The 26851-nt window shown below is 39.2% G+C and overlaps 1 long non-coding RNA gene across 1 annotated transcript; it reads right to left on the bottom strand.

The window, feature by feature from the left end:
* Positions 1-1235: 1235 nt before the first annotated feature.
* On the bottom strand, positions 1236-26851 carry LOC139827778 (uncharacterized). Its single transcript, XR_011738715.1, has 4 exons — positions 26798-26851; positions 26635-26714; positions 2414-2620; positions 1236-2209 (listed from the first exon to the last, which is right to left on the bottom strand). It is a non-coding gene; the product is annotated as an uncharacterized lncRNA (long non-coding RNA).

Consider the following 26851-nt stretch of genomic DNA (forward strand, 5'->3'; position numbering starts at 1 on the left):
TATTTCTAACCTTATTCGAAAAGCTATTACATGATGTCACTGCCAGGTGGAACTAGGATGATTTGGGTGCATTTATAATGAGCGTACATAGCACAGAACGTTTGCATTTATTTTTAAGTGTAACCTTTGAGCTACACTTATATGAAGCTTCAGGAGTGTTTGCAACCAGTTTATATCATATTTCCCTCACATTATTGACAGTAATCTTAACTGCCATGCCAGCTTTGGACAACATAAAGGATCAAATCTAGTTTCATGCAGAGTACACCACAGGTAAATAAAAGGAAGGAGTAGCTGCCTCAGAAGAGAAAAGGAAGTTTTTTTGTTAGGCCTCTACCTTTAATAGCCTGAAATTGTCATGAACACTCATTTAATGTAAATGCTTTTATAAAAAAAAAAAAAAAAAAAAAAGAAAAAAATTCTACCTGCTACCATGAAAATATCTAAACAAAGGCCACCAATGCTTTGTCATCTGCTGAGTATACCATAACTAAAAGGCAATCAGGTGAAATGTGCAATGCATTTTATTAAACTGCTGGGCTCGCATGTTAAGAGATTTGTCATTGCTCCACTAATAAAAAAAGTTATTCCTAAATCCATAACAATGAGCTAACCTATCAGCCCTACAGATACAATTCCTTGACATCAAGATGTATGGATTGCAGCAAGTGTTACATCCCCAGAAGTGTTATAAAGCTCAAATCTGCCCATAGGTTTTTTTGTATTGTAAATCCATGATCCTGGTGCGAGCACCTCCTGTAGCAGGCGAGGAGCGGGGCTCCGAATGGCAGCCAGCAGGAGGCTGGGAGACTTTTGCACCTTTAATGACTTGCAAATCAAAAGCATGAAAACCAAAATACATTTCTCAAACTGTTTTCCCATTTAGGCTTGGAAGTTTGCACCATTTTCTCCTATACCAGCCCTGTTACTCTCGATACTGGAGCGTCAGTCTTTTTGGTGCATACTTTAACACAGAGAGAAGGGGGTAGGGTGGGAGAAGGGATCTGTCCAATGATCTCAAAGCATATGTTTTTGATTCTAATAAGATTATGGATACCAAAGGAATAAAAATGGAAATCACTACTGCCAAGATATGAAAGAAAGTTTGCATAGTAAAATAATTTAAACCCTAACATTTGGACCCAATAAGGCTAACAGAACGTTTATTCCATATTTTTGGAAAGTATGCTTTTTCTGCACATTAAGTGGTACCAATAAAAAATAATGATTCTCACTCAGTTTATTTCTATAAATTATATTGTTTTATAGTTTTCCAGGGCACGGTTATGTGTCAGATTCTATGGCAAACACCTGGGTGTAAAATGCAATAAGCTTGTTACTTCCAGTGGGGGTTGCAGGGAGGAGAGCAACAACTCTCTCTTCTTCCCAAAATGTACCTATTTGCAAGAAAACTGGATTGCAGCTCATCTGAAAATAGCCAAATTCTTTTCCACACTTTAGGAATTATAATTTTCATCTCCTCTTGACTTGCTGGTGATATAAAACTGAACTCTTCAGGGACCTGGAATCAGATACAGCAACAGCTTCAGACATAAGCATGAGTTTGGTGGTCTTTGCCCAGTGTCTAATAGGTGAGTGAGCAAATCATGGCTTTGCCCTTTAATTTAGCACAGGTCAATGTGCACAGAGTACAACATAATACATTTATATGAATTTTTGAGAAGTTATGAATGTTTCAAAAATTTCATAGCTTTCAAAAGTTATGATGTTACAAAGACTAGCACTCAGAGATTACAGATAGACCATAGTCAAGAATGCCCTTACAGCATCAATTTGGCCCCTTTTATGTATGCACTATAATTACAGCTGTTTGGAAATGTTCCATCAAAACTTTTTTTTTCCTTCTGTAGTAAAAAACAGTTTTCTGTGGGAAAATGCTACTTTTTTTTCATAAATGTTTTTATTTTCCATAGGGAAAATGTAAGGAAAATGCATTCTTTGGGTCAAGTCAATTTGATTCTAAATATTCCAGCTTGTCAAGCTGAATAAAAACACTTCATTTCAGGTCAGCATGATATTAATGTTCATATGCCAGAATTGCCGTGGTACATCACAGAACTTGTAGCTTAGACTAGCTTCTCTGCTGCAGAATGCATACAATGCTGTCCCCCTTTTGCTGACTTCCTCACCATCTTGCAAGTGGCAACACAAAATCCCATACCATGAAAGCAACAGGAGTCACCTGAAACTGAAACAAAATGTGAGATTCACTTCAGCATACTTTAGTTACCTAAAAAATTGTCATGATATCTAAGCAGGATGGTTAAAATCTCTCTATTAGAAAAAATAAGTGTCTCCAGAAGACAATTTATCCTGTCCTAAGACAGGTGATTAAGACAGGTAACTCAGCCATTCCTTCTCTGTTGATTAATGATGGACCACAGATGCCTACCTCAGTCTAGACAACAGCTTTGATGAGGGACCTGAGATGCTCCTACCCTTTGGGTTGACATCCTTCCCATCAGCCCAGTCTGTTCTGTCTCTTGAGGAAATGCATATCTGCCTTCAGTCTCAAAGTTAAAATGTAGAAGCAAATCGTTGAGCATCTGCCTTGATGATTTCACTGGAGCTTCATATCAGCAAAGACTTCTGCATAAACCTGAAATAGTGAGTATCAAAATGAGTCAATCACATACCTTAGCAAAAAAGCAACAACTATTTATTTGTAAAGTAAGATGCACTTTTACAGGAAAACTGACACAATTTTGCTACACAAGGACACCTCCTGTCAAAAAAAATGATCCCTTAAAAGTTGCCAAATACTTAGCTAAAGGCAATGATACTGGAGGTGTTTAAAACACGTGTAGATCAGGTTCTTATGGACGCAGTGTATGGACTTGACAATGCTAGGTTAAAGATTGGACTTGATGATCTTAAAGGTCTTTTCCAACCAAAATGATTCTATAATTCTATGTCATAAATTATTACTGAACTGTGCTTACTGTAGAAGTGTCCAAAGATCAATCAAGAACAATGCACCTATGCAGTAATCACTGCCCACACTCCATGGAGCAAGTATCCTATTCTGTGAAGAGCTTAGTCTGACCTAACAGGACAGAAGATTAGAGAAGCCAATACAACAATACCAGCTCATAACGGCATCTAATGACATGTTAGAGCCACGTGTGAGAGGAAGTATTTGCTAAAATGGAAGCATAACCAGGGAGGGAAGGCATTGAGAGAGAGGAGGAATATGAGAGGGACAAGCAAGAGAGGAGGAAGTGAAAGGTGTATATGACCAATTATACTGGAGAAAGGGAGAGTCCAAAGTGCATGCCTCAATAACTTTTGCGTTTCTAGAATTTACAATACTTACTTTTGCAACCTTATAAAATGTTCATAATATTGTTTTAGAATACAGAATATAAACCATATGTGCCTGTGTCAAACTACATATAATATGCATGTCCTGAGTATTGTGTTTTGCAAATTTAGCAACGGTCTCACACACACGGCTCTCATTAGCATATGTGCAACCACAGTGAAGTTAATAGGATTAGAGCTTGTCAGGAATTTTTCAATTAAACTTTTTTTTTTTTTTTCATCGGAAAATACCACTTCATTGAAATCTGAGCTGTGCATGAGAACCTAGCAGTTTGGGTGCAATTTGCTTTAGGAAAGGTTCCTCAGGTCCTGGAATTTTGAACAAAACCGGGAAAAACAAAAGCTCAGAGTAATGTCGTAGTCAGAGTACAAGGCTGGACACTGGAGAAATAAACATGATCGCCTGCCACATTGTTCACACAGCATTGACGAGATCCTGATTCAGCCTGCTGTTTATCCAGGGGTAAATTCTATCATCCCAGTCTGAAGCTGACTCTATCAAGTCCTGGGTGGCCACAAGACCATGACATCTTTCCATATTGGGGCAATCTCTTCACTGAATAGGTTTTGTATATAAAAGTTGAAAGTCTTTGCTTTGTCCTAGTAAGAAATTAAAAGCATTTCCAAATTCTGAAACTTTGGAGGAAGTGGAAATCTTTTCCCACCCTGCTCTGTCCAGACCTATCTGCAAAACATCTCAGAAAACATCTCACAAGCATCATTGCTTTAACCAGCTATCTGTACTCTCAAGATTCAGCAAAGACATGCTGCACTGAATGAACTTGAATGCATGAAAGGAAAGTTCCACATTAAAAGATATTGTGCTACTGTTTATTGTCCAGTCCCTTAAGAAATTTAATTATATTGTTTTTCAGTTTTCCCAATAGTGAACAGAACAGAATTGTGCCATATCTCTCTAAGCTCCCATATACATTTTGAACTATCTAATGTCTCTTTGCAGATGAGCCTGCTAGTTGTCCCATCATCTTCTTGTTTTAGTTTAGACTTTGTAGGGGTTTTTTCTCCCCTTTGAGTGTATTTCCTTCAGAAGAGAGGTAAAACAGTTTGAAATCAACAAGGTTAAGATTTGCTGAAATAACTCTTAAACTTTCTGCTGTGAACTGAAGGTGTTGTCAGAGTACGGTATCCCTTTAAAGAACAGCAGATATGCTGGAAAGGCACCAAAGAAACTTCTATACTTCTGAACAGTATATTTAAAACAGCAGCACTAGAACAGAAGAAAAGCTCAGGGGAATGCACAGAGCCACTTACTCTCCAAAAATAAAGCTAGCAATGCTTCACTTTGTTGAAGTTACCAGCAGTCGGTCACTGTTGGTTGAAAACTAAAAATGTATAGTTTTACATTCTTAGCACACGTACACGGTGCCAACTGGCTTTATGGCTTAGCTTTGCAACCTAGGGGGCTCACAGGATCTCAACATCTGCAGAATTATGCTTTGATTTCTGGCACTGTCAGATCCCAAGGGAGTGAAACCAAAGCAATCTCCAGCCAGAACTCACATTTTGACCTGTTAAGCAAGGGGCTGTTCCACAGAGTTTTTGCCATTTGGAGAAGAGCAGTAAGCGACATACTTGAAGGGGAGAGGAGAAAGAAAGAGAAGCTGACAGACATCAGAGTTACAGTATTTCTGCTACCAGCGAGAGTGGCTATTGGAAGCAGCGTAAAGGAACAAATTATGAGAGTGATGGGAAGGGAAGGGAAGGGAAGGGAAGGGAAGGGAAGGGAAGGGAAGGGAAGGGAAGGGAAGGGAAGGGAAGGGAAGGGAAGGGAAGGGAAGGGAAGGGAAGGGAAGGGAAGGGAAGGGAAGGGAAGGGAAGGGAAGGGAAGGGAAGGGAAGGGAAGGGAAGGGAAGGGAAGGGAAGGGAATTGACAGGTTCTGTGTACAAGGGTTTATTTTTCAATTCCACCATGTTCATTAAAACTACTGAAAAATTTAAAAAGCATAATTATCTAATGTTGAGGATGATGCTAAAAGACAAAAACCATCAACTCTAATGTGAGAGAACATATTACAAGTTGTTGTCTTTCATAAAGGCTTTTTAATTTTTTTTGTTGCTAGACACCTGTTTCAAGATTTATGACCATGCAAACAAAAACGTGGCAGTTTTATATTAAAAAAAAAAAAAAAAACAAAAAAAAACCACACACATGAAGAGTTTAGCAGATGAGGAAAAGGCGGGTACTGTACCTATGTGCTTCACAGCTTTTGTTCAACAGTATAAACAAAAAATCCGAAACCTGTGGTAGGAACCTAATTTTCCCCAAGTTCTTCTGCACTCAGCACTTGAGGAGCTGCCTCTCTGCACCACTGGAATTACTGCCTAACACTCATCATGGCTGTTTGCTGATCCCAGGGATTTACAATAGGTCACCGGTGTTTAGTGACTGGTAACTCTTACCACCCTTTCTCACAAGTAACCAAATATAGAAAGCTTGAGCTGGGGTCTTTTTTCAGGATGGAGACTTCAGAGGTTTCTTTCCTGGTCAACAGCAACCTTTCCGCTCGTATCAGCTCAGAACATCCCTTGGAAAATCATTTTCCCAGTACATCACTTTAAACATACCGATTTCTTTTTCTTTTTCTCTGCTTCCCAACTTTGAATTGTTTTCTTTGCTGTATCTTCAAGTCTTTAACTATATTTGCCTGTCTACCTTATTCCATTTCTTATGAATACCAAAAGAACGACCTTCCTTTGTTGTTTTGTTTTTTTTCCCTTGGTATTGATCCTGAGCATCCACATCGTCAGTTGCCAGAGAAGAACCTTGTACTTTTGCCTGTACTCCTCCTTCATGCACAAGAGTAATTTTTTGTTAGGAACTAAAACAAGGAGATTATTTAAAAGGTGTAAAATTAGAAAGAAGATGAGAAGATGGTCAACTTTTGCATTGCCCTTCCTTGGCAAAAAGCATCCGTCAGGCCCTTCTCTTGAACTTTCCTCTGTCATGATACCTACAGGAAAATGGAAAACATGTAGATACTTGATGTGCTGATACTGTTGCAGACTTATAGTGCCTCACAGCTTCCTCAGCCTCCTCTGCTTTAAAGTGTTTAATGTGTTATACACACCAGCACTGCAAGTTCACTGTCAGCACTGTCCTGATGAGGCAGAGGATCTTTCTGTCTCACATTTGTGTGGCACCTAAGACATCTTCTGGGCTAGCCTAGGCTGCCCTAACATCTGTACTGAAAAAAACAAATACGGTAATTTTAGAAAGGCATTGTACTCAAATTAAATTTAGAGTCCACCAAGATGTCATGTCATGCTCAGGAAATCCCAGGTTGCTGGAGGCTGGGTGGGAGGAGAGAGAAGACAGAAATATTTCTGCAGGACCTTCCCTGGCTTTGGACAACTTCCTTGGCTGTTCTCAGAGCCAAGACCTGGCCGAGGGGACCTTCAGTCTGATCCAGCACAGACTTTCTCACACACGTACGTACTTTCCCTTCACCTGCCTGGTGGACAGAAATAAGCGCTCAAGTGGCCTTTTGGGGAAAGAAGAAGTAAATTTAGCACATTTAGTACATGAGATGGACATCTTTCCTGATCATCTCAAAGGGAAGTGCAAAGTTTTGAACTGCAGAAGGACTGAGGATTGCTGGAGAATCTGAAATTATTTCCTTGATAGAAGGAGACTACAGGATAAAGTAACTGGAGTCACCCTGGATAAAATCATGTTTTCCTCACAATCTTTTTACACCAGAGAAATCTTGAAACTGAAAAATCCTGAAAGAAACCTGATTGTCCTCTAACCACAGCCAACACCAATGAAAAAGATTAAGGTCTTTAGTTAATAGGAACTCTTTCACCTACAAGTTCACAAAAACAGAAAATATTACCGTATCTTCTTCTCCACTATTTTACCTGTTTCACAGGTCCTAGAGGGAAAGTCAAATGTATACTCAACAGTATAGTGAGGAACACACTCTGTTTCTTTCCCTGAAGTACTGAAATTTACTCCCTTCCACAAGAAATCATTGTGTTTCTTCAAAAGTTGAAACTCTGGTTGACCCGCTCTGAAATAAACCTAAAAATCTTTGGATTTAAGACAAAAATCAGAAATCTGCTCCACAGTCTAGGTTGCTGTAGTCACTTAGTATTTCAGTAACTTGTCCTTCTCAGTCCTCACAATCCACACAACCCTGAGTGAAGTGGGAAGCAGGAAAAAAAGGAAGAAAGGAAGGAAGAAATCAGTGAATAAGAGAGAGAGAAAGAACTAAAAGACAGAGCATCAAGGATGAGCCCCAAAGTTTAGGGAAGACAGGATCAACTAGACAACAGGGAAGTGAACTTGAAGGTGAAATGTTATTTTCTGAAATGTGCTCCCTGACAGTCCCTAAATGTAAGGCAATACGTTTAGCTTAGGATGCCCAAAAAATGTCAGCTTCCAGAGAGCCAGCATTAGCAATGCATAGGACCGTAAGATAGTTTTGCACTTTCACAGGAAGATCTTTTTTTCACCTGGATTTCGGTCTGATATAGTGTCCTTTGCTCCCACTATCCCCAGCAGCTCACTCCATGGGTGATATGGTTTCACTTTCCAGAAAGACAAGAGTTTGACATCCTTCAGTCTTGGACAAAGTACAAATCTCAGCCCACCCACTTCCTCCCAAAGAGGAACTTCAAAGCAAGAGCAGAGACTACAGTCCTCTGGGTGACCCTCCCACAGGGACTCTGTCCAGGACGCAGGATGGGAACCAAGCGGGCACTAACAAACAGGATGACCACGTGTAATCCTGTTGTGCACTTTTCTCCTCTTGTCACCTTCAGCAGCAGCCCCAAATACCGTGCATTCAACAGCCAGCCTCTCTCTAGTAGTGGTATTTCAGACACTCATCAGCTACATTCAGCATGCAGGAAAAGACAAAAACAACTGGAAGTGGCTTTGATGACTAGGTAGCCACATTGTAAAAGGAAAGGTATATGGGATGGGATAATGTTTCTTTTCTATCTGTGATTGACAGATCTTTAATTCCTGTTTCCTGACTGGCAGGACCATAAGGCAAACCTTAAAAAGGGGCTGCCAGGCAGGATGGAGAATAGAGACAATCAACAAACCCTTTTATTGTCTTCTTCCCCAATTTTATTTTTAACCTTACAGGACATTTCCCTTAAGATGACTTTGCCTCAGGCTTTTCGCTGCTGCTCTGCAGGAGGAAAGGGCAGTACAACCTCATAGTCCAAGCGCTGCCTTTCCTGCTCAGACCATGTTAGCAAGAGAACTTGGAGTCCAGAGAGCTGCACGTTTCTTATTAAACTAGAAACTTGTTAAGGTTAGAGTCTAGCACCCGCCTCAGTTTCTGCATCAATAGAAGGGAGATTCGACCACTTTCCTATTTCCTTTTCCCACTGTGTGTAAGTATCCCAAAGACGTCTGAGGTTCCAGTCTTACAAACCATTACTAGAACTAAAAGAAGAAGGGATAACAGCTTTAGAAAGATCTGATTATGATGCTGTGAATCTTAATCCTGGAGACATTATTTATGTAAATTAGAGAAATTCTAGAACAGTTGTTAAAATCAGAAGTAAAAGAAACTCAGTCCCACGAAACCAGAATGGGAGTTCACAATAGTATGAAATCAGTCAAATGCCTATGCCGTTGTTTGCACTAGGAATGCAAACCATCCCCACCGATGGCACTTCTGCTCCTGCTGCAGGAACTGGAGCTTTTGGGAATTGAATTTACTGAAAAACTGCCCTCCAGGACAGCACTCCATGAGCTCCAGTAGCTAATAGGCATTCAGTTCATTAAGCAGACAAAAGCTGCTCTGAGGTAAAACCCACAACTCCAGCTCTTTCATTCTCTAGAGTTTCCTCTGGGCAAACTTTGTTGCAACCCATGTCCATAATATTTCAGTAAGAATGACATTCCTTTAGTGACTTAAGGCCACACACAGACCTGCAGAGGCCATATTAGCCATCAAGCTGCAAATAAGCTCCACACTGCAGTGATGATGTTTCAGGGGTTGCCCACATTTCCCCCAGCTCTGCCAAGGGAGCAGAGGTGGGAGCAGGGTGCTGAGCCTGGGAGCAGATCCTACTTGATACACATTGTTTAACACCAGTACACTTAATAAAATCAAAGCCAGGACATCCTTACAGTTATAAATATTTCCTCTCTGTATCTTTAGGTTAAAAGTCTCAGAGATGGGAGAATTAAACATACAGAGTGTGCTCAGGCCATAGAGAGAAAGACATAAAGCTGTCATGTCCTGATGTTAAAAATCACCGTTGTCAGAATTGCAAAAAAAAATCTCACCATATATTTTTTGTCTGAAATCAGAACTGACTTTTAGCACCAATCATAATAACCTGACAAGCTGACTAAACTCCTGGAACAGCAATGACCTCCGTCTCCCCTTTGCATGACTTCTCAGAGAGCAGAAGGGTAAACTGGTGACTCACTGAAGCCACAGTACCAGTTCATATTTAATTGCAAGTGTATGAGCTACTGATTCAGCATAAAGGGCTCCATACATAAAGAAAAAGAAAACAACGTTCAAAAGAAAAGATGTCTGACATAGTAAGATATTTGAGGAAATTAACTTGACCCTACATAACATCCAATAGTAGCACATCTGTAAAAAATAAACAATTCCTACCACCTACAGGTGGCATATTTAATAAGTAAATATGAACACAGCAGCAAAAAATATGAAACCTAACCATCACTCCAGTGTGACCTTGAGTGATCTCCTTTTCCATAGCAGCATAACAGTCTGTTCAGGATCAGAATACTTAATTCAATAGTTTTCTTTCAAAATTTGTAAGCTAAATTACAAATAGTCCTTATGTCCATTTTACAGACTGGGGTGGCAGTGGAGAAAGGATGACTGATAACTCAGAGTGTCTCATCATACTGGTTACAGTAATTCTTCCATTTGTCATGATTATATTGGAGTCTGGAAAAATCATTGTGTTTATCATCAGCTGAACAATGAAAAATAATGCCGTTATTGAAAAAAGACAGTTAATGTCAAGCATTTTCTGACAGTATGAAAAGTGACAAAGCTTTTAGGGTAGTATTTAATTAAAACCATTATTGACACACTCCAAAATGTTTTCTATAAGTAAGAGATATTTCAAATAATTTACTTCATTTCAAATTGATGTTGTATTAGACTGCTGTAATTCCTGTGGATAAAAGCTCTTTTTATTTGAAAATCAATAATGTAAATACTTTGAATCTCCAGCATTCTGTTTTTCTTATTTTTTAGGTTTCTGTCAACAGTCAAAAATAATAGATATAACTCATCATGGCACTCACCTCATTTAATGTAGTTGTATTGCAACACTTAATTTAGACAATGTTCTAACCTGTGACAATTCAATGAGATTTTGTCTTGTGCACTCACCCGCTGAATCAGAGCAGGGAATTAATCCCACCAAAAAAAATCACTATTATTGTCCACTCAGTTTGATTTCTGTAGCTGGTTCATCCTGCAAGTGTTGGCACTTAAGCTTTTTGTGCCAAAAGGAACTTTCACAATTTTTTCAGTTTCCTACCTCTGAAAAGAGGGCTATTTTTCCCTTCCTCCCTGTTGTTTATCTTATGCCAGTGTTCCGGCTCCTGCCCTCACCTGACCACCTAAAGAGCCAGTTCAGTTTGCTAATCAGCAGACAGTCAACTTTTTCTTAATTGGTTTTCTATCACTTTTTTGGACTGAAGCAGCCCACCACAGGGTAAAATAAGCATTAGAGACAAAACAATGAGAGCAGAAACCCAGGGAAGGGTGAGGGGCAGGGGCAGTATTGATTACAAACCATTGGATCTGCTCAAGACCTAAGCAAACCTCGCTATGAGAGGGGAAGACCAACAAATATGGACAAGTGACATCAAGTGACCCATCAGCTTCTAACATGAATAAGGTTGTTTTGCACACACAAAAAAAAAGCAAATAAATGAGATAGCTTCCATTGGATCAATTTAACTCTACAACATTATTTATATGTTACACATAGACTTATATATGGTGAATTTTATAAATTTATATATTTCTTTATGCTTGACAGGAGCCTAAACACGAACAGCAAACTGTGCAACCTGTTCTGGTGAACCTGCTTTAGCAGGCGGGTTGGACTAGATTGTCTCCATAGGTTCCTTCCAATACCAATCATTCTGTGATTCTGTGATTCTTTGATTCTTTTGTCTGGAGAAGAGGAGAAATGCAAATGCTGGGGTGGGAGGAAGATGCCTTCATTCTCCCTTTTGCACCCATACTGCCACATGACAGTGCAGAGCGCTGCTTCACTGCTAACAGACCACACTCCTCCTGCAGCTTCCCATTGCAACTTGTTTGCCTCAATGAGCAGAAAAGAGAGCTGCACCCACAGTGCCCTGGAACTGCCAGCTGCTAGAAGGGTCTGGCTTAAATTTTGATCCTTGTGGAGTCCCAACACAGAGAGAAAGGATTTCTTGTGCTAAGTACGCTTGCAGTCCAGGATGGTCTCCATGTTAATCAACAAACCTGGCAAAGCAACAAAGTAACTAAGGGACCCATAAAGATTGTTGAGTCCAACTTCCCAGGTGGAAGTTCAGGGTCAGATAAGACCTATATATCATCTAAAATGACTTTATGTTTGTCACAGGTCATTAGATTTCACCACCTTACATCTGTATGATAAGTTAAGCAGGGATATAAAGATGCTAAAAATAATATTTAAAATATCGAAAATTTTAAAAATAAAGAATTAATCGTGCTAAAGGGTAGAGTTATTCCAAGTTCCTGGTCAAAAGGTTGAAAATGAAAGCTGAGTTTTCATAGACTCATAGAATGGTTTTGCTTGGAAGGATCTTAAAGATCTTTCAGTTCCATCCCCTCTGCCACGGGCAGGGACACCTTCCACTAGATCAGGTTGCTCAGACCTCTGTCCAGCCTGACCTTGAACACTTTCAGGGATGGAGCATCCACAAGCTCTCTGGACAGCCTGTTCCAGTGTCTCACCACCCACACAGAAAGGAATTTCTTCCTTATATCTAGCCTAATTCTACCCTCTTTCAGCTTAAAACTGTTACTTCTCATCCTGTCGCTGTACTCCCTGATAAAGAGTCTGTCCCCATCTTTCCTGTAGATCCCCTTTAGGTACTGAAAAGCCGCAATAAGGTCTCCCATGAGCCTTCTGTTCTCCAGACAAAAGAACCCCAACTCTCTCAGCCTGTCCTCATAGGGGAGATGCTCCAGCTCCCTGATCATTTTGTGGCCTCCTCTGGCCCCTCTCCAACAGGTCCATATCTGTCCTGTGCTGAGGGCTCCAGAGCTGAACTCCAGGTGAGGTCTCACCAGAGCAGAGCAGAAGGGCAGAAAAAACCTCCCTCGATCTGCTGACCATGCTCCTTTTGATGCAGCCCAAGATATGATTTGCCTTCTGGGCTGTGAGTGCACATTGTTGGTTTATACTCATTTTTTGCATCCACCAATACCTCCAAGTCTTTCTCTGTAGGGCTGCTCTCAATAAATTTCAGTTTATAAACATTTCAAGCATTTATGCCATTGGCTGTAGTACATACCCTACTTGGGCAAAACCTCTGGGACACCTTCTGTCTCTCAAATCATCATTCTGAATATATTCCTGTGCTTTTGATTCTGACATGAGCACTGTTAAACAGAGAGCTTGCCAGGACACATGCACAGCACGAGAACTTTCCTCGTATTACCCATCAGGGAACTACTAGTCTCTCTTTTAAAGTTTTTGTGCCAATGGAGTGATCCAAAGAAAAAACATGTTGACATGTTCTTAATACAGAATGGTTGCCATTAAATAAAAAAGAAATACAACTAAGAATTCCTGCTTGAGGACTGGGACAGTCTTTGAAGCCATGGATGCATCTTTATACTACTTGGATGTTTTTTTTAAGAGGGTAGCCTTACTACAGATCTACAGAACTTGCATGTCTATGAGATAATGTCCTAACAGAAGCTGACATGGTACTGCCCATGCAGTCAAGTGGGCTTGATGGGGAATTTCTGAGATCTTTACTTCCCATACAGCTTCATGTGACCAGATCAAAAATTGTTCGCAGAAATGAAGAGTACTTCTGAAAACATCTCCCAAACTCAGTTGTCAAGACTTGCACATTACTTATACGATATTAAGTAGTTTGGGGATATTTTTGAGCATTTCTATTTTTTATAGGAAAAAGTTCCCCAAACTTATTTTTTGTGGTTAACAAGCCAATTCATCTTCCAGAACAGTAGCCCAGCATCTTCCCAGGGCTTGATACAACACAGAGAAAGCAAAGGTTCCTAACATGCAACATGCAACATGCAACACAGAGGTCTCAAAGATCCTCTCCAAAAGCGTTTGAGAACAGTCTGTGGAGAAACAGAGAAAAATATCTTCTGTTTTGTTTTGTTTTGTTTTTCCATTTGCACACACTATTATTAAGAAGGTGTACAACAGTATGCTGAAAGTGTCGTTTTCTTTTTTAATAATGAAACAATAATTTTATAAAAACTGCAGTTGTTAACATTTTTGCAAGAATACTTAGTGACACTGACATTTCTTTAACCTCCATAACAAACCATATTTATTCAATACTACGCTTTGCATGTCACACTGCCACAGTGTTACGTGATCATGTAATGAAAGACCCTATCATAAAATACAATATGCAAAATGGGAAAAAAATTAAGGTTGCTAAGGGAGTCTTAATTCTGAATTTCCTGACTCTTGTGGGTTTAAATCTCAAACTTAACATTGTATTAATGTATTTTTAATTGAGCAAGAGGGGAAAGAAAAGCACATATTAAAAGCCTTTATTAGTTAAAGATGAGGATTTCCCAGTAAACATGCTTTATCTCTCCATCTTTCATTCCAAAATTTCTCTGTAATTTAAAACTAGTTGCTCTGGTCTCTTTGCAATGAGTTGTCTTAAAATTAAGACCTGTTTTGTGACACAATTCGTCTTTATTTTGAATCTATTTGATCTTGCAATATCTGATTTTGCAAGACTAGATCTTATTCCCTAGAAAGCACTCTCCAGCTCCTGTTAGCTGGACAGAATAGGATTTGTCCTGTTAGACATTAACATTAAATGCTTTTAAGTAAATAATAGGAATGGTGCGAGTAAGTTGTTCTGGCAACAAAATCTAATTGGAGTTGGTGTAACTGTCTAGAAAGGATTTAATTTGTTCAGTTCATTTAAATTCTATAAGATTCAAGAACAGAAAGAAAACAATTGTGTCTTCTTTTTCCCATTCTTTTTCTTTTATAACAATGACTTTTTACCAGAGGACTTCAGGTTTTATAAGACTTTAAATCTTATATGACATTGTAAGCCACAACAGAGAATTTGGTCATATTCTTATTATTTTTTTCACATCATTCTGTTTTACTCACCCTATGGAAAAATGAAACATTTGATGTTAACCATTGTATAAAAATCCTTTGACATTTCTCTGAAAATATGGCAAATCTGTTGTCTTTGGAGAAAAGTTTGTCTAATTGCCTGGTGTAAAAACTTTTTACAAATAGAAATTCTCAGTATATGCCTCATTTAAAATTAATTTTAGTCAGCAGGAGAGATTTTCTGTTAATCTTATTTTTCTTCTTTTTTTCCTTCTGATGACTACTTTTTTTCCCTTCTTTTTTTTTTTTTGTTTTGTTTTCCTACTGAACTTTAGCTGTTCTAAGAATCGGACTATTTATTCTATTTATTGTAGGAATTGAATAATGTTCTAGGAGAGTCACTTCTTTAAAAGGACAAACCCCCCCTACCACCAAAGAAAACCCAGAGCAAAGTAACAGAAATTCCCAATTTTGTGATTTACTTACAGTGGTTTTGTCTGTCTTCATAAAAAGACCACTGGAGGCAAAGATCTTGAGAAGCAGCTCTCTGAACGAGGAATTCAGTATGAGCTCATCAAAAGGCCCACTTGATAAGAGCAGTTTTATGCATCTAGTCTCCAAAAGGAAACCAGGGTTATTTTGGTGCTAGAAATCAGTGTGTCGTCTAACACAGCCAAGTGTCCTCTGAGGACCCCACTGGGAAATCAATAGACTTTTATGAGGTTAGCTGCAGCTTTTGTGTAAACACCATAACATTTTATGATGGGAAACATAGTCTTTGCTTTTTATGCAAAAATGGCATTGATTAGGGGTTTTTATGTCTTGTGTGGCTGATTCGTTGGGGACTGTTTGAAGTGTATAAGCTGCGGTTTGAAAGCTTTGCTGTCCAACAGCAGACAATGCTTTATTTAAATATTTTTTGTCCATTAAACTGAGCAGAGTTTTGAGGACCTTTAAGCCATGAAGGTAACGAAACAGATTTTGTTTCCTGAGAATAAATTCATAGATAATTTCCAACATAAAAATGATTCATTTAACATTCATTTTTATTATGTTCCAAACATGTACCAGGTAAAAAGACCAGCTGGTGTAGTTTCCAGATGATATTATGACCAGTACTTGATTTTTAATCTGGGATGTTTTCCTCCCTCAAGGTTCAGAACCAGTTTCTCTTTTCTGGTGTTTATTTTTTGTGGGAGAATGTCATTTATACTGCTCATCAAATCACAACAAGTACATTAGAGGTGACTCCAGTCTTCTCTTTGAGCGAGTGTGGTGTTTGCCTGAAGAATTAAACTGTTTTTCAAATGCTTTGCAGAAAATACGTATGCATGTGTGTGTTGGCCTGAGTTCTAACAGAAGTTGAATTATCCCTCACTAACCTCCCTGGGTGCAAGAAGGGGCCTTGCTGACTGCTTTTGGAAACCTCAGTCTCCCTTGTCTCCTTTAGGTCCTCTTGTAGGAAGGGGGATATGACACGGTCCCAGTCCAAACATTTCCACTCCTTGGCTTCTCCTGCAGGACTAGGGTGGAAGGACAGAAGATTCCCAGATTTGCATGGGAAAAGCTGCTTGTCAAGTACCTGCAATTATGACTAGCCTTTGAATGGTTTTTCCAAGATTTCCTGAGACATTCAGAGACTTCTAAGCTAAAGACCCATAGCTATTTCTTTCCATAGAGTCAATAAAAGTTGCATGTAATTGCCAATGTTGATAAGGCAAAATGTTATATTTAAAACTAGATACATTTTAAATGCAGGAAAAATCAACAATGAAAACATCAGATTCTGTGGAAAATTTCACAACCCCTCCAGGAAAGGTTTGTGACCTAGGTTGTGGTTACAGCTATACTTCAGCTGGGAAAAAATATTTCCAAAAAAACACCACCAGCATTCATACAGTGTGAAATAAAGCTCACTAAGCATCCTTGCTCATCCAGTCCAAACTAAAGCTACTCCTGGCAGACAGCAGCAGCTTAGAGAGGTAAAATTTTATGGACTGTAAATAAAATCAGTGAAACATTCCTAATGTAAATGTTATATATTTCTCCCAACTAGGCCCTTAATAAAGTTGGGATGGCCAAGGTCTGTGTGCAACTGTTTCACCCTGTATCAAAGTGGGTTTTTAATTATACTCCAGAGCACTGAGTAAAAACATATCTGCAGATTCTGCAATTCTGCACACCTCCTGAGGACCTTTTTTTCCCCTTAAGAACAGTTTCAGGGTCTTTTTTTTCCCCAAGTTTTATCTGATTATTTAGTTAAAAAATTAGAAACTGAGCCTTTTATTTATCCACAGCCCAGAATTTGCAGCTGCAGGACCAGCAAGCTTCCTCATACCACCCTTGGGGCGACCTCGGCTCTGACCTGCGGGGACCACCCTTACCAGAGGTGAGAGAGAACCATGTCCTCCTCCTCCTGGCTCTCCCCTGGGCAGAAACCGGTGTTTTATGAGACGATTGCACATCGGTGAAAGACAAAGCCGAGGCTGCCATGTAATTCTGACTCTGGCCACAAAGGTGGAAAAGCAGCACTTTATCACTAAGCCACCCAAGTCCTTGATGTGATTCATGGTTATTTAAGAACAAACATAAAAATCTCCAGGCCGAATTGTTCCCCAGGTCTCAGCCCGTCAGGCTCACAGCCTCCACTCACCTCCTCTCAAAGGAGCTGCAAAGAACGCGAGCCAGCAGAGAATCTGATCAACTTTATTTCTCTTAATTTACTCCACGGGGTTCTTGTTTGCCCAGGAGATCAATTTCTTTTTCACTTTAAAAAAATGTACGTACCTGTCAAATGTTCCCCCTAGTTATACCACAGAACTGAAATAACATTTTAAAAACCTCAGGGTAAGATCCTGTGCTGTTGAAAAATTTAGACTTTTTAGAAGCTGGTTAATTTTTAGGATCTTAGAGAAACCATACACGGTTGCTTTAAATAGCAATGAAAGGCTGATTCAAGCCATTAAATTTTATGTTGTGTGTAATGTTGTAATTGATGTCAAGCCTTTCCCATATTCTTCACACTGACATTGGGCAGTCTCCTAAATGCTAAGAGTTCAGTTACAAGAGTCCAGACCAAGTACCAAGAAATGGGTGGCAGAAATGGGAATTTATTGCTGAGAACAAAAAGGTCAAAATGTAAAATAATTAAGCGTGAGCCAAATTTTGCCAGTTTCTTTCCCACCCATTTATTTTGGGGGATAATTGGGTGAATTAAGTATTTTGCTGCAAACCGTTTCTTCTGTGTACGCATATAAAACTTTATTACCCTTGTAAAAAGCATGCTGTGAATTCTGATGCTTCTGTGTATTCGGGAGCGTATAATTATTCTCTTTGCAGGAAAACACTTTTACCTACATCCTAAACTGAACAAATCAGCTTCCAAAGGAGCAGCTGCTCAAAAGCAACTCAGCTTCAAGCATCACTGAAGACAAAATGAAAATTCAGCTCTGAGTTGAATAAGAACTCTTCTCTCCTTACAGGAGATTTTAGTAGTACTTTGCCTCAGTTTTTCTATTTTCCTGATAATCCTTAAGCAGTTTAAGAAAACTTGCAATGACTTAAGGCCTCAATCCTGGCAATATTAAACTGAGCTGTGTAACCTCATTCATGCAGTAGCAACACCTGAGGTAAGCAAGAGTAGTATGTGTATAAAGATACAGAGATGCCACTGTCAAATTAGGAGAAAAAGTAAGGGAACTAAGAAAAAGAGAAGTTTCCCTGTTTCTGTAGGGTTTGCTCGCACTAGTAAATCAAACAGAAGCCATCCCTCAGTGCTGGTCACAGATTAAACCAGGCCGGAGACCTCTCCTGGTGGGCCGCTTGCATGAAACTGCCTTGTTTTGAAGGATGAAGAGGTTTGCTAGCATGGAGATGTGCAGTTCTCAGAGGTGGTCTTGGAAGAGCGTAGGTTGCTACTTCAGGTGTACTCAAGCCTGCTGTCCTGGTCATTGCATGCAAGAGATCCAACAACATAGCCCCCAGCCTCTCCACAGTTTGGACAGCCCTACAATCCCAACGTGACTCATGTGGAGCTACCTGAAGAGCTTCAACTGCTTTCCTGCACAGCTCCAGCAGCCAACAGCTGATTTGGTGCTGGTGCCCAAATATTTGTCTAGGAGTCCCTGAGCATTTGGAGATGATTGAATTCATTTTAAACTGGATGGCTCAAATTGACATCAAATGACACCAAGTGTTCCACTTTCACAGCCATAGCCATAAGGGACATCTAACTGGGCAGGTTTAGGATTTCTGTTTTTTTCATGTTCCTCCCTGGTGCAACAGCTTTATAGCACAAAAGTAAAGTGTGACTACAAACTTTCTCAGGGCAAAGCAAACTTCCACAGGGATTAAAAACTGTCACCGCTGTCACCTTTCCTCCCCAGAGCACAAGCTGTAGTTCTTCACTCTGTCCTCTCCTACATTTCATGTACATTTTACAAGGAAAAGACCAAAACCAGAACACTCAACTCGACAGATTTAATTCTACCAATTTAGAAGAGGATGCAAAACAGAACAAACCATGTGCAACAGATGTTAGTCATGTCATTTAATATATGACTAGAAGATGTGCAGTTACTATAGTGATAAGAAGCACTGGCATAATGAAATTATTTTTAAAAAAAAAGAGTGAATAGCATGGCTTGTCCTATCCTAGGACATGTCAGACAGGTTGTACCATCCTCTGAGTATGTATCTTGGCTCTTATCCTGGAAGTCATAACCTGAGCATTGCTGAGATATCAGACTACAATGTCATATCATGCTTTTTAAACATTTTTTAGCAAACAATGCACAGACTCCATCCCAAAAACCCTTGTGCACAAGTAAAATCTCCCCATCAAGGCCAAGGGAGCTATTTTGAGATATGTGATAATGTACATGAGTAGAGGTTTGCAGAATGGGGCCCAGCATCTGTAGAAGGAGGCCATACTCTGACTTCTGCCTTAGGCACACAAATCTGTCAGTTTTGAATTGGTCCATACCATGACTTTTAACCTTGGCACTAAAATCTAAGTTCCAGGCACTCTTGCCCAGTGCTTGAAGGCACCAAAGAGAAGCTAATTATTTCTCACCCTGTTACTTGCCAGATCACATCTCATTGCAAGAACTGCAGTTTGTGTTTCCTGGAATAGTCTCCTCTCTTTTTCTTCTTATGCCGAAATAGTTCATTTCTGATTCCATAATTCATTTGGAGATTTAATAAATATCCATAGGCAGAAAGGGCAGATGCTTCTTGCATAGCACTAAAATCTTAAAATGTCAAAACCAGCAGGATGGTCACCTCTTCAGATCTTTGATTTCACCCTAAGCAGATCTGATTTGTTGGAGGAAGTAACAGTTTACACATTGCAAAAATAAATGGTGCAGCAGGCATTTCTACACAGTAGGAGGTGTGAAAAATGGGGGGGAAGGGAGACTGATGGAAACAATCAACTAATGCAGAATGAAAGCCTTTTTCTCTCTCCAAGTGGAACTAATAGGAACATCAAATATGTTAAACTAAAACAGAAACATGAATGACTAAACTGTTTTCCACTTTTTTTTTACGAACCTTTTTTTCCAAGAGTGGTCACACATACTTGTGGAGGGAAAAAACAAAGGTTTGACTTAAGCACAAACAAACAGTTTCAAGTGCCTGATTTTGAAAAATTATTTTTGTTCATCTGCACACTGCATGTGTCACCTCAGAGGAAGGAGGCTCAGTGGTTGCTGTGGATGGTCCATGCTCAGGGGATATTCCCACAGGTGTTGGAAGCAAAGCAATATCACAGCAATAATCAGCAGAGTAGCACTCAGTGGATCAGTAATTGTGAACACCCCCCAGGCCCTCAGGAGACAGCTAGCAATTTCCAGTGGCTTCAGTGGGCATGTTTTGTGTTTTTGTTCTGTTGTAGGTGATGCTGGAAGAAAACAAGAGTAACATCTGGTCCTGCCAAGCATCTGACCAAGGCAGTGGGCATAAAAATGCCAATTCAACTTTCATCTAGTATTGCCCAGAAGTAGTGCTGTCAGGCCAAACCTAAGTGGTGGCTTCATTTAGTCATCTGCCATCAAACTCAATAGTTCAAATGTGTTCTTTCTTTATGAGAAAAGCCATTAGAGGTCAGAAATAATTTCAATAGCACTGTTTGGAAACAACGAGCTTCCCAATAGGAGAAGGACTGATACTTGAAAGAAGCATCTTTGTCTCAGAGTAAAATAAAGAAGCCAAACAGTGGGTGACATATTAGGCCAATTTCATTTAAAAACATCCAAATTAATGTTAATGTCAGAGGTTTGAAGTATAGATATTTATTCGTTATATTGTTGAAATGCCCTGCAGACTAAAAGGAAAACAGGATCAATTTCTTCTGAAAATGTCACACAGAACGAAACTCTGTCCCTGCTGGTGAACACAAGAGGAAAGTGAGGCCAGTGGCATAACCACTATCACTTCTGCTAGGCACTGCCATGACCATTGTCTAAAACCACATCCAAGAACTTGACAGTGCTTCTATGTGCCCACCAGACATTGCAGTTCCTCAGTGCCTTGTGCTGTGCATCCTCTGGAGCTATCACTGTTACAGAAATTATGATTGCGTCTGTACTGGTACATGGCAATGGTCCCATGCACTGAAATTTAGTCATCTGTATAATTATTTGCTTAAAGATCCTGTATTTATTTTTGGCCTATGCCATCCAGGACTCTTGCAAACAATTCCCAAGCATCACTGAATTTTAAGCACAGTACAGGAACCATTCCCAGTAAGAAATTTGGATGCAACACTCCAGCTTTGGAAGATGAGAGTTTAACTGGATGGACATAGCCAAACTGGGTCACTAAACATCAGAGACATACAGTAATAGGCCCTAGCACCTCTTACTGATGTAGATGTAGCCAATGGACCATTCTTTGTATACATCTCGACTACCTGGACATGGTGAAGAACTGTTCTAATGCCAGCAAGCATCATTGTTCTGGCTAGCCTTTATCCTTTTCTTTGTACCACAGAAACACCTAAAATAGTATTGCATCAGTTTGCTTCAGTAATACCTGTTATAAATAAGGTTAAACAGCTGATGATAGACCTGATATGGCTAAATCTGGAACCAGAAACACAAGAAAACGTAGTACGGAGATTTGATCCAACCAAGTCCAAAGCAGGTCAAAGAAGCAGAATAGTGATTCTGCCAATAGATCAAACCTCAATAAAGAGTATGAAAACACTTTAGCTGTTCAGGACCGCTTATTCTTACATATTAATTAATGCAGCTAAGTCTGTCATGACATCAGTTAGGAAAACTAACAAAGTGCATTTCAAGTATTGTCCGTGTGAGCTGTACCACTGCAAGATGTGCAAATTTAGATTTGAAGTAAAGTAACTTTCTTGAATCAGAGCCTATGCGTATATTTTGGAAACAAAGTATGAAGAAGCCAGAAAATTCCCCAAAACAAAGACTGCATTTAGCCATTGATGCCATAAATGATCAACTCCGTGTGTTTCCCATTGCTAGCTGTGGAAAAAGTAAGTGGTTAATAGAAAAGAAAATAAACTGATAAATAAATGTAGTTGTAGTTAAAATGTTAATCAGTTCCAAAGTGAGCTGACCTTTTTCAGGAAAATAGTCCATTTTGGAAAGAGCATCCTTTTTGAGACATTTTAACACCGCGTTTTTTCTACTGCAAAGCAAAGCTAAATAGAACTCTGGTTGAAATACCAGTTTATAGTTGGTACAGTTTATTCTTGGTACCAACCCATTATCCTCACTAGTTACTTCAGATTTTCTTGTGAACTCCTTCAATGTAAACAAACTGTGTCAGTGTCCTTTAGGTATGGGCTTCAAAAGACCTACAATTACAAATTTTATTGCTCAGCATTACAAGATGATGGTATCTCAAGAAAAGGTGACAGTGAGTTAACAGATAGGTCCCCAAGGGCAACTGGCCCAGACCTACAGACTCCCTTCTCCAAACAGAGAAACAGGCACAATTAACAACTTTCAAAATGATAAATCTCTTTCCCTCATTCACCAAGCTTAACGTGGTTCGGTGAACTGTCCTTCATTCACATTTTGTAATAATTAACTCATAACATTTGGTTTTGTCTCACAAGAATCTCTAGCTCTTTAGATGCCATCTCACATGAGAGAAAGTCACACAAATAATGTCAGGAAAAAAAAAAATACAAAAGGAATTACTATGCAATTGTCTTTTGGTAAGCTGTTACGAGGCATGGCATTATGGTTTCAGGTACACATTTATTTTAGGTTTTTCTAATGTGGACATCAGGTCAGAATAGCAGTACCAACAGCAGCATGAGACAATTGCCAGAAGTCTTAGAGGTGCATATAGCTGCCTTTCTAATATTCCCACCACTACAATATCTGATCACTAAGAAATGCATTATTAGAAAACACAGCACAGTAATATAAACTACTAGTTGTTTGGAATTTCATATAAAAGTGGGACTTTTATTTTTCAAAAATATATGTAAACTGAAATGTGGACATTTGTATCTAGATATCTTTTGGATCTAGGTGGGAATCAGCTTTTATATAGGGCTAACATTTGTGTTTCAGAGATGAATAAAACAGCTGCAAATGTATACAGGAGACCAGAGTTTTTCACTCAGGTCCATTGCTACGTTAAACATCTCTTGGGTACAATCTAAGACTTTGTCAGTAAGCTTAACAACACTTTTTTGAAGTGAATGTGTTTGTATGTCCTTCAGTTCATTTTCTTCTTCACCTCGTGATATGAGGCAGAACTATTATATTGGGCAGTAAAAGTGGTGCAATATAGAAGATATTCAATCAGAATCACTATACCATGGCAATATTTAGAGAATTCCTGGGATATCATTCCACTGCATGGACATGAGTCATTAGCTCTGGAAGGCACTCTTAAAATATCCTATGATCCATTTATAGTAGAAGTTTTTGTCACATTTCCTTCCTCTCTAGGAAGCTAAAATTTATTAAAATTTTGACAATTTTCAGTGCATATCATTTCAAAAACAATTGACAGCAAAGAGTAAGACTAAGAATTCGGATAAAGTCAAAATTAACTCAAGCTCCTCTCTGCAAAATAAATCTCTGGTGGTTTACTAGCAATCATGCTGCAAAGGACAATACACTTTCTATCCTTATTAACCTCTCATAATTTTTTATTTATTCAGAATAAGACATCAATGACTTCTAAGGAGGTAAAAATTACCTTCAAAAAATACTCATTTCCCTACTTGTCATGTTATCTGTTCCCTAAATAGAAAGATGATTTGTGCCCCAGACCATGCAAAACATCTCATTTCCTAAAGAAACCTTAATTCTTGATTTCTAGAAATGAATAAAAGACAAAACACAAGATATGGATCCATAGGACTACTCTCTTAAGAACAGGGTCAATAATTTACAGTCCAAAATTTTCTTCCAGTGCGCTGGTTTCCTACAGCCTAGAGATGATATATAACTGAAAGCTGCCGAGTAATTTTAGACCTGATTTCTGCATATTTTGATAATTTCAAATTTAAAAAAAAAAAAATACAGATTCCTACAGCCTCTTTTTCCTGATTTACTTAGGTCACAGAAGTTCAGGTCCCATCGAGCCATAACAGAATTTTTACCAAACTGTCTAAAGTTTGCCCATCGCTATTTCAAGCACAGAGCAAATAGTATGTGTGATGCTTTTGGCACCTGCAGACATAACAACATAACTAATAGAAAGACATCTGTTTCTGTTATGATGGAAGGATGTTTACATCATGGCAGATTTGCAAGTTCTGCAGAGCAGAGGCCCTGTATTAGTAAAGGAAATCATGATTTAGTTTGTTTAGCACTGAACACTTACTAGGGGCCACCTTAATCAGTGATCTGGAAGCCAGAAAAAGTTGTGGATCTTGGCTTCCCAACAGGCTAACGTATTCATCAGAACTTCTGGCCAGAGAGCAGAATTCATCTTCTTCATTTTTGACAGTGGTGACTTTGCTAAATTGCAGGGGAAGAAGAGGTCTCTTCCTTCAGTAGCTCCACGCTTGGTTTTGTCAGGTGTTTTAAATCCAGATCTGTGTGGCAAACTCAGTTTCCACAATTTAGAGGTTCCAAGGTCAACAAGCTGATGGACATGGAAAGTATCTCACACTTCCAGTCTGAGAGGAACAGTTAGAAGCTGAGGGTTGAGTAATAGCAGTGGGGAGAGGGGAAGACTCAGGCTGCTGGGCACAGGAGGGGAAGGGAGAAAAATAAAGGCAATAAGGGCTGACATCACATGAACAAGCAATCAGACTGCAGCAATGATCAAATGGAAAGTAAAGCTAGGAGAAACAGTGAAAATTATGACAAAAAAATAGGTGTTCATCAGGGCTTGCTACATAGTGTTTGTCCTAAAGCAGAAGCAAGACCTTCTTCTGAGCCAAAAAAAATGTACGTGAATGTGAATCTTTTATGTAAATGTAGATGAATTATATCAAATCAGTCTGGAAGAACTTCTAGAGATGCTCCAGTCCTTCTCCTAGCCCAGTACAGACACAATGCAACCCCTGTCATTCTAAGTAGTTGCATTTTAATTGTTCTTAAAGAACAACTCTTCAGCGTCGCCAGGGTTTAATCTCTTTGTAGGCAACACATTTAAACTGAAAATTATTTGGTTTAATTTAAGCCCATTATTCCTTGTACTATCCTCAATGTCATGGGAAAAATTTATTCTGTTATTCTTGTAACAATCTGAACGCTATTTTTGTGTGTCTTCTGAGATGTCTCTTCTCTATGTTAAGACAAACACAACTTTTCAGTCATACGTCCTTCCTAACCTCTACTAATCTTATTGTTACCCTCAGGACTTTCTCTAACAGGCTCTTCTCCTTCTTAAATGTGGCCCAAACTGGCCATAGTATTTCAGGGGAAACTTCACAGATGCTGAGTGGAAGGTAAAAATTTCTTCATATGTCTTCTATTCACATTCCTGTATCACTTTGCTTGATATTTGCTGAGTTGTTTGTTTGTCTGTTTGTTTCCTTAAAACAGCCTGCCACTGCTGGACAGTCTGAAATACATAAAACTTTTCTTAAAACTCAAATCTCACAAGCCAATTTGAAATGTAGTGCTCTACAGGGGTTACATGCTTTTTTATTTTAAGCCCTTGGAAGGACTGCAGTGGTGAAAGGTGTCAATTCCCCATACCTGCATATGGCAGAGTAGGGTAAACAGCCTTGAAACATTCCTCATATTTGCAAACTGCCTGAGGCACAGCTTGGTCCTCAGTTTCGGTAAATGTAGCCTCAGACGGAGCCAGTATTGCTCTGACTTCTGCTCTGACCGCAAGGACTCAGGCTCAGTGCATCACTTCATGTTTCAAAATACTAAAAATACAGCATGTCCTATGAGTATATCTCCTATTTCCACTGAGAAACTCTCCATCTAGGGTTGTTTATAAAATTCAGTCTGCATGATTGCTGTCAGAAAAAATTCTGAAATCCCACTGACAGCCTCTTTACCTCACCTGAACTGTAAAAAGAAACTGAGATGTGATGATTAGGGCCTAGGAACTGTACCTTCTTCCAAAGTTTTGACATCACACTTACAGTGATACTGAAAAACAAAACAAAACAAACAAACAAACAAACAAAAAAACAAAACGAGAAACAGAACCAACGACAACAGAAAACCAACAACAACAACAAAAAAAAAACCACCACAACTTGGTAGTTAAGTCACAGAAAAGCTAGTGAGCAGCACTTTGTGTTAAATATTAATTCAGATTTCCTACCAGGAGCTTAAGTGCCTTCACACATTTTCACAGAATATACATAGCTGAAGAGAAATGCAGAACTTCAGTACTAACCTCTGTAAAAGGAAAGTTAGAACTGGACAAGGGAATCAGGGATATTTTCTCAAAGCCTTATGCCTGATGACAGAAGCAGGACTAGAAAAGAGTTCTGAGTTTGAGTCTGGTGCTCTAGTCATTAATTTTATCTCACTTATGAAGTTAAGGATACAAAATACTTACATTGTTAAAACTCAGTTATTTTTTTCAGAATAAACTCCGCATGAGATCAGAATATCTACGCTTCAGGCACTGACACCCATCTGTAAAATGGAATTTAAGATGATAAGAGGTCTGTAAAATGGGAATTCTTCAATTGCTTCAACAGCTTAAGAGCAAAACCTACCAGCAATCTTCGGCCTCATTGGTCCCTCCACATCCACACACCTTTTGTGGTGTT

Source organism: Patagioenas fasciata, chromosome 3 (assembly GCF_037038585.1).
Source record: "Patagioenas fasciata isolate bPatFas1 chromosome 3, bPatFas1.hap1, whole genome shotgun sequence".
NCBI lineage: Eukaryota > Metazoa > Chordata > Aves > Columbiformes > Columbidae > Patagioenas > Patagioenas fasciata.